Below are 7,785 nucleotides of genomic sequence, written 5' to 3' on the forward strand. Positions count from 1 at the left end.
TGCTTTTTGGACCTCTCTGCTATTGCATTGTTTTTACAACTTCTCCATGCTAAGTCTAAGGATGCATGCAAAATTATGCAGAGTTTGGATTCTAGGCCAGGAGTTTCAAATGATGGGATTTGTGGCACTAAGTCTGGGATTCTAGAATGAAAGGATACGGAATTTGCCCAGAAGTCAGCTGGGCAAGTACAATTTATACACGTAAGCATGTACATTAGTAAATAGTAATAGATATCTTTATAATTGTGGAACATGCTGGAAAAATAATGGGCCCAGAGGAAAATTCTGAAGGCAACCACTTTTGGCGGTGGTAGTCTTGCTGGGGATGAAATCTCTAATAGTGTCCCCATTTTTACGCTGTAGTCTTATTTTTCACTTTTTCCCTGATTTCACATTTTTTTTGTGTGGGGTGTTTTGACAGTGTGGTTTGAGCAGAATATTAGTATTGGGTTTTCAAAGATGTATACTTTGATCTTAGTTTAAAACTGTACCCAAAAAAGCTTAAAGTGTGGAAAATGGTGCAGCCAGCCTAGATGTTTCTGCATCTGTGTCTGGGCCAGAATGCTGGAGGCTTGCAGGAAGTTATATCCGAAAGAGTAAGCAGTGGGGCTGGGTGTGGTGGCTCAGGCCTGTAATCCTGACACTCTGGGAGGCTAAGGCGGGAGGATCACTTGAGTCCAGGAGTTTGAGACCAGCCTAGGCAACATAAGACCTCATCTCTACAAAAAATTTTTAAAAATTAGCCTGGTGTGGTGGTATGCCTGTGGTTCCAGCTACTTGGGTGACTGAGGTGGGAGGATCACTTAAGCTCAGGAGGACAAGGCTGCAGTGAGCCATGATTGTGCCACTGCACTCCAGCCTGGGCGACAGAGTGAGACCCTATCTCAAAATAAAATAAAATAAAATAAAATAAAATGAAAAAAATAAAAAAAGAGTAAGCAGAGGCCCCCATCTCTACTGTTCTGTTGAATTTCCTATGCACACTGATGAGATAACTCAGCTCCCTCTCCTCTTCTTACCCCCAAAGTCAGGACAGTTACACGCAGGCTGTGTCCTTTAGTTCAGTCCTTGACCTTCAGAAGAAATCTGTGTAAAATGGAATGTTCCATGGAATCATGGAGGTTTTCCTCCTATCAATCATTTTCCTCTTCCTCTAATAGAGCTCTGCACTTTCATTTTTGTGGTGTTTTTGCCTGTGACCATTCCACAGAGATTGCGAGGAAGAAAACAATGATCCTTCACCAACTGCATAAAACTCCAGGATTTCTCTTCCGTGGCCTCCTCCTTCACTTTTTTGTTTCTTGTTTGGAAAATGCTTCCTGAGTCTTATCTCCAGGTGCCTGGCTTTTTGGGCAAGCTTTTTAATCAGCTATTTCCCACTTCTGGTGCAATGACATGGGCTGGAATTTGAATCCTTTTCAAGGGGTCTTAGAGAGTCCTAGTGACAGGTCACAGGCTATCTCTCCTCGAGATTTCACCCCGCCAGCCAGTCCTGTCCTGGTGTAATGGGTCTGAATCCGAGATCTGCTATTGCTGTCTTTACTTGCTAGAAAATAGGTCATAGTTATTTTTTAGGCTGAGGAACTTCTGACTGATTTCCAACACTCCCCCACATTATTTAAGTTCTTTTTAATCTTCCATATTGTTTTAGTTACTGAATTTGGTTTTTTCTTTTTTTTTATTTTCAGATTCCCTTTTTTTTTTTTGACAAAGTCTCACTCTATTGCCCAGGCTGGGTGATCTTGGCTCACTGCAACCTCTGCCTCTGAGGTTCAAGTGATTCTTCTGCCTCAGCTTCCCAAGTGGCTGGGATTACAGGCATACACCACCACTCTCAGCTAATTTTTGTATTCTTAGTAGAGATGGGGTTTCACCATGTTGGCCAGGCTGGTCTTGAACTCCTGATCTCGGGTGACCCACCTGCCTCAGCCTCCCAAAGTGCTGCGATTACAGGTGTGAGCCACCACGCCCAGCCCTGTGCCTAATTTATAAATTAAACTTTATCATAGGTATCTATAAGAAAAAATGTAGTATACATAAAGTTCAGTACTATCTGCAGATGCAGGCATCTACTGGGGTCTTGGAAGTATCCTCCAAGATAAGTAAGCATTACTGTTTTGTGTGACTTTGCTTATTAGTTGTAGATGGAAAAATAAGTGTATTGAAGAGGTTATCTTTACTAAATATTTAAGAGTTTTTAAGAACAGGCATTTAAACTAATGTTTCAGAGGCATAGAATCATTTTCAGACTCATAGCTAGAAGGGGCCTTAGAGGACAGATCATGTAGTATTACCTTATTTTACAGATGATGAAGCTGGTGTCTTAGTGTATAAATAACTTTCTCACATTCATACAACTGGTTAGTGATAAAATGAGGATGAGGTATGGTTTTCCTTGCAAGACTCCCAGCACTTTTCCTATTACACTGAATTTTGTATACATGTTATCGCTCCCTAAAGTCATAAGTTAATGGAAGACAGAGGTCATATCCATTCACCTCAATGTTTTTAACCTTTTTTTTTTGAGACAGAATCTTGCTCTGTCACCCAGGTTGGCATGCAGTGTCATGATCTCGTCTCACTGCAACCTCTGTCTCCTGGGTTCAAGCAATTCTCCTGCCTCTCAGCCTCCCAAGTAGCTGGGATTACAGGCACAAGCCACCACACCCGGCTAATTTTTTGTATTTTCAGTAGAGATGGGGTTTCACCATATTGGCCAGGCTGGTCTTGAACTCCTGACCTCATGATCTGCCCACCTCGGCCTCCCAAAGTGCTGGGATTACAGGTGTGAGCCACTGCACCCAGCCTCATCTCAATTTTTATGAAAGATAAAAAATTAGAATGCCTGGCAAATACAGCTGCCAAATAGCAGATGTTTAGTTAATTCTCTTTGAATTGAGTTCTTAGATGATGAAACATTCTTTTTCTTGGTCTCATGTTCATGAGAAGCCACTCCGTTCATTGAATATTTACTGATGTCTTACTATGTGCCAAGTACCAGACTAAGATAAAAAATGAGAATTAAAATGAAGATCTACTTTCAGTTTTGGGTCTATATTAAAATATTACTGTGAGGGTGTTCAATTCTCAATTAGAAAGGGAAGGAAGTGAATTTTTAGCTGAGCAATTTCCCTTTTATAGACTCATTTGCATTTCCTAAAATTTCAGTGCTAACAGGAACTTAGGTTACCTAAGATCACATTGTCAGTAAATGGCAAATCAAGGATGAGAGTGAATATCATCAGCTCCCTCAAAATCCAATATTCCTTCCATTACAAATAATCTCTTTCTTTTGCATTTTTGGAATGACATATACAATAGTTAAATTTATGAGTGTTAATAAAATGGAAATCCATGTTTCTTCCGGATTAGGTATCAAAACACCTGAAGAAGGATATGGAAAGAAAGTGGGACGGGAGAACGGAACCATTAACTCTTAGTGAAAAGAGCAGAAGATGCCCTAATCATCTGTGTCGAATTACGGCATATTACAGGCGCATGCCACCACGTCTGGCTAATTTTCGTATTTTAGTAGAGGTGAGGTTTTCCCATGTTGGCCAGGCTGGTCTCAAACTTCTGGCCTCAAGTGATCTGTCTGCCTTGGCCTCCCAAAGTGCTGGGATTACAGGTGTGAGCCACCTCCCTGGGCCTAAATTAAAAAAAAAAAAGATTAAAAAAAAATTTAAAATATAACAGAGACAAGGTCTCGCTATGCTGCCCAGGCTGGTCTCAAACTCCTGGGCTCAAGCCATCTGCCTGTCTTGGCCTCTCAATATGTGGGCATTACAGGTGTGAGCCACCACGCCCAGCCGAAAATATGTTTTGACTGTGCACTTTCATCCTTGGATACCAATGTACTTTGTAAGCATTAATTGGCTGTTATCTAACCTTGTGTCTTAAGGGCATAGACTGTTATTTCTTCATCCCACAGAGGAATGAACTCAGTTCCAGAGAGGTTTGGAGAATTATCCCAGCATAACACATAAGTGTGATTAAGCCAAGCAAAATTTAAGCCTAGGAGCTTAAATTCCTGTTAAGGATTTGGCCACCTTGATGTGATCTGGGAATTTGGAAGTTGTGCAATCCTTATGGTTTTTTTCCAGCTCTCAAGCAAGCACTAAGGAGGTAAGGAGAAGGCTACCCTTCATTAAACTCTGTCTGGCCCTTTGCTGGGTTAGCTCATTTAATCCTCCCAGCAAGTATTTCCCCATTTCACAGATAAGGAAAGTTTCAGAGGTTAAGTAACTTCTGCAAATTCACATACTTATAGTAAGAGGCAGAGTCAGAATTGAAACCTTTCTTTCTGACTTCTTGAGTTCATGTGCTTCGTGGAAACCATGAAATTATACATTTGGAGACCTGCTGATTTTGCCACCAAACTGAAATAACACCGATCAAAAGAGACACCAATCCGGACCCATAATCATCTCCAGCCCCTTTGCTTGGTCAGGGGCTTCCTTAGCTTATTCATCACCTCACACGGGGACAAAAGTGGATCCACGTAGTAGGCCTCCTGACTTCATCTTTCTTCCCTGCATAAATATCATTCATTTGACTATTTTATGTTGTACCATATGCTACAGCATTGCAAAATTTGATACATTATTTTGAAAAATTGAAACTCCAAGACGAATGCTGTTAAGAATCAATCCAAACTGGATGTTTTTCATATGTAGAAATAATCCACATAGAGATAGTCATGTGACCTGTCTGTCCTCCTAAATCTCATCAGGAGGACTTCCCTAAGCTGGTGAGAGGATGTTGAGGGGGAATTGCCTGGAGGGAGATGATTTAAAAGGAGACTTAAAAGGCCTAAGCATGGGGGTGGGAAAAGGTCTTAATAACCAGGAATTCAGAGGGACTTGACGATGAGGAGCTAAGTCTGGCAGAGATGGGGATGGTGGAGAGTTAGAACAGGGGAGGAAAAGGAGGAAGGACAGAGACTTTCTCTTTTCTGCAGCTCCTTGGCCTGGCTTCTCTGCCCACAGCAGCTCTTGCACGTAACTTAGGGCCTTTTCACATTCCAGGAGCTGGCAGTGCCCTCAGCCAGGTATAGAGCCCTGTTGGGTTGGTTGGTTTGTCTTTTACCCCCTTTTGAATATCAGCCCCCTGTGGCAGGCTGATGCCTTGGAGAACATCATTGTACTTGCTTCATGCCAGGCATGATGTGTTTTCAAACTGCAGACTCTTGGACACTAAGCCTGCTGCCTTCTCAGATGGAAACTTCTTTTCATTTTTCAGCAGGTCATTCACAGTCCCCACCTCATTCAGCCTCCATGGATGCTGCTTCCCTCACAGTTCTCCTAAATGCCAAATCCCCAGCACTCTGTGTCCCTGGCCCACTGAGTCATATATTTTATTTTAGTTTTAGTTTTTTAAACTCAAACATTATTTGTTACATAGGTATTTATTACACAATGATGGACTTCTACTGATAACTCGTGATGGGCTTTAAGATAGGATTCTTGGTAACAAGTACGGGCACCAGGGCCTCTAAACATTCTGGATTGGCAGCGACGGGGGTCAGCCATCAGCAGGGTCCAGCCATACTGGATGAGGATGTCTTTGACCTTCTTGGAAGCCACTTCCACATATTTCTGGTAACAGGCCACTGGGGCTTTGGAGATGGACTGACAGCATGAATCTGGGCTACCTGACCAGCACCCTTCACTAGGACATGGATGTCCACGCCAGCAAATTGCTCCTTGCCCAGAAGCAGAACTGGTTCCAGCAGCTTGTAATGCAGTGTGCATGGCTCCATCATCTCCAGGGGCCACTTGTTCACTTCCATGAGGCCACTGCCATGTCTGAAGCCTGCCATGGCTGTGGTCATCTTCCTCTGTCCAAAGACCTGCATGGACTGCAGCAGGCTCTTGGCTATGGGCGTAGATGAAAGATCCTCACCATGCAGCACTGCCCCTGGAAAAGCCGATGTCATATATTTCAATGCACCCATTTTATAGAACATATGGGGAATACCTTAGAGTTCTTTCTGTTTTCTTTATTGAAATATAGCCAAAAAGTTCGTGGACCCATAACACACAAGGAACTAGCAAGTGATAGATTCCTCTTATTTCTCAGTGTCTTGTCTGATGCAATCTGATTTTGGATAACTCATCTACCATTCATCCATTCATTTCATCCCCAACATAACACACCAAAAAAAAAAAAAAAATCTTAATACTTTTCTTTGTCAAGAAACTTAGGCCAGGCATGATGGCTCATGCCTATAATCCCAGCACTTTGGAAGGCCAAGGTGGGAGGATCACCTGAGGTCAGGAGTTCGAGACTAACCTGGCCAACGTGGTAAAACCCCGTCTCTACTAAAAATACAAAAATTAGCCAGGCATGGTGGTACATACCTGTAGTCCCAGCTCCTTGGGAGCCTGAGGCAGGAGGATGGCTTAAATCCAGGACGTGGAGGTTGCAGTGAGCTGAGATTATACTGCTGCACTCCAGCCTGGGGGACAGAGCGAGACTCTAAATTTCTCAGCTTGTTATCTAAGAAGAAGAAAAACAGAAAGGAAGGAAGGAAGGATGGAAAGGAACCTAAAGACTACAGGTAGTAAATGGCATTTAAGCTGGGACCCTCTCTCACATCATGTAATTTTATAACTAGTAATTATTCTGCCATTGAAGATACTCTATTTTATTTTATTTTATGTTTTTTTTGATACAGAGTTTCACTCTTTTGCCCATGCTGGAGTGCAGTGTCACAATCTCAGCTCACTGCAAACTCTCCCTCCAGGGTTCAAGCAATTCTCCTGCCTCAACCTCCCCCTGCCTCAGCCTTCCGAGTAGCTGGGACTACAGGTACAGTGCCATCACACCTGGCTAGTTTCTGTATTTTTAGCACAGATGGGGTTTCACCATGTTGTGCTAAACTCCTAACCTCAAGTGATCCACCTGCCTCAAGGCTGGTCTCGAACTCCTAACCTCAAGTGATCCACCTGCCTCGCCCTCCCAAAGCACTGGGATTACAGGCATGAGTCATGCCCGGCCTGTTTTGCCAGGCTGGAGTGCAGTGGTGCAATCACAGCACACTGCAGCCTTGACCTCCCAACCTCAGGTGATCCTCCCACCTCAGCCTCCAAGTAGCTAGCCATTTTTTTTTTTAAGTGAAAATTACTTTTTATGGCCATTACTATACCAATCTCAGAACTCAAGAGTCCTCAAGTCTATGAAACACAGCTCTGAAAGGAGCTGCTTCAAAATATTATCTTGTTTCAATTATTTCTGGGATTTAGATTCATGTAGCACAATAAATACAGTACAGAAAGAGAAGGCAGAGAGGTGGAGAGGAGGGGGAGCCTGAGAATATGTTGCCAAGATGTTCTTTTTGTAGAAAATGACTGTTAAAGAAGGAAGAGCTCATTCTCTTATCCTTTTAAATCTCGCAGCTTCATAATCCTCCCTAAACCTGACCTTCCTTTCAACTTGTATTGGACACTCTCCAGTACTGAAGTCTATTGTCCAACTCAAATGATAACCTTTCCTATTTTCTTTCTTCTTGCCCACCCTATTGCAAATAGGTGGCATGGTTTTTGCTTTTATTAAAACTTTTTTTGTAACCAACGTTTATTTTTATAAAAATATTCCATGCAACTAGTCTAGTGGTGAAATAATCCTAAAAAGGTTTAGACCAAAAGCAACAGTTTCACTCCCACCCCTTCATCACTTCCTACCACTCAGAGGCAACTACTCAACTTGTTCAATTTATTGCTTTTTGGGTATATAATAAGAGTGGGAAAACAAAATTTATCTCTTTGGACATTTATCCTTGTT

General features: G+C 42.4%; 1 pseudogene; it reads right to left on the reverse strand.

Moving 5' to 3' along the window:
- Positions 1-4,343: 4,343 nt before the first annotated feature.
- Positions 4,344-5,956, reverse strand: LOC105520011 (annotated as a pseudogene).
- Positions 5,957-7,785: the final 1,829 nt, after the last annotated feature.

Source organism: Colobus angolensis, unplaced genomic scaffold (assembly GCF_000951035.1).
Source record: "Colobus angolensis palliatus isolate OR3802 unplaced genomic scaffold, Cang.pa_1.0 Scaffold368, whole genome shotgun sequence".
Classification (NCBI taxonomy): Eukaryota; Metazoa; Chordata; class Mammalia; order Primates; family Cercopithecidae; genus Colobus; species Colobus angolensis.